At 32.9% G+C, this 554-nt stretch overlaps 1 non-coding gene across 1 annotated transcript; it reads right to left on the bottom strand.

The window, feature by feature from the left end:
• Positions 1-206: 206 nt before the first annotated feature.
• TRNAV-UAC (transfer RNA valine (anticodon UAC)) lies at positions 207-279 on the bottom strand. The gene has a single exon. It is a non-coding gene; the product is annotated as a tRNA-Val (tRNA).
• Between the last annotated feature and the right edge of the window lie 275 nt (positions 280-554).

Below are 554 nucleotides of genomic sequence, written 5' to 3'. Positions count from 1 at the left end.
CGTATGCAGTATACTTGAAAATCTGAAAATTATACATTAAATCCAATTTGGAAAGAAAAGAAACTATGAAATTGCCAATAATTTCATGATTGTCAAGGCACACGTACTTCTTATATTTGAAAAAAAAATTGCTTAGTGTGAATTAAAATTGCGGTTTAAAAATTTTAAGCGCACTTAAAAATATAGCTGGCAAAATAATTTACCCTTGGTTCCGCCCGGGATCGAACCGGGGACCTTTTGCGTGTAAAGCAAACGTGATAACCACTACACTACGGAACCTCGTCAGTGTTACGTATTATAACCTTAGTCAATGAAAATAATAGTATCCTCGTATTTTGTTTAATGATAGTAGATGTAGTCAGTTGTTTATTATATTAAAGTTTATACCTGAAGTTTCTTAAGAATTTAATATTTCACCCCTCCTTCCCCCACCGCAAAGACATTATTTTAGGCATTTTCTAATTTAAATATAGATTCTGTGTCAGGGTTTGAGTTCGTTAGGTGTTTACTAATATGCAGACTTAATAGAAATGTTAGTTCTTTCATGACCAGCG

This window comes from Stegodyphus dumicola, chromosome 5 (genome assembly GCF_044657685.1).
Source record: "Stegodyphus dumicola isolate Sdum_Otavi_A_Nest chromosome 5, ASM4465768v1".
Lineage (NCBI taxonomy): Eukaryota > Metazoa > Arthropoda > Arachnida > Araneae > Eresidae > Stegodyphus > Stegodyphus dumicola.
The sequence above is the reverse complement of the archived record's forward strand: the minus strand, read 5'-3'. Positions and strand labels throughout refer to the sequence as shown.